Consider the following 546-nt stretch of genomic DNA (forward strand, 5'->3'; position numbering starts at 1 on the left):
ATGATAACATTAAATTTAAAATCGTAAGGCTATGTTGAATTCCAACGACTGTCTCCCGAACATTTTTCTCGCACGGGGTCACGTGACTTGTAAAAACAGAAATCAGGACATAAGGTAAAGGCACCTGTTTCACAAGGGCACCAACGTATTATGCCAGTCGGCGAAACGGATGAAGAAGGGGGAGTGTTACGTTTTTTCTTACGCCTGGCAACCTAGTTCAAGTCGGAACTCCAATTAAGCCGCATATGATGGTAGAAATGGTATTTTCAGCGCGTACGGCAGAGCATCTAGCGTGTTTAGATTTCTATCGTATTCGGACTTCCATGTCGGCTTTTGGTCCCATAACCTTTCTGATCAGGTGAATGTGATATATGATCACGAAGAGACTGATATATGAACAAGGTCAAAATTCTACATTGCGTTTGTTTCGTTCGCCCCATAAGAGACGTGCCCTTTCAGCGTACCGGTAGTTTGTGGTCAATTGTGACCTTATGGTCAATCAACACGGCCATCGTTTGTCCCCAACGAGATTTATCAAGCGTGTCG

This window comes from Ptychodera flava, chromosome 18, assembly GCF_041260155.1.
Source record: "Ptychodera flava strain L36383 chromosome 18, AS_Pfla_20210202, whole genome shotgun sequence".
NCBI classification, from domain to species: Eukaryota; Metazoa; Hemichordata; class Enteropneusta; family Ptychoderidae; genus Ptychodera; species Ptychodera flava.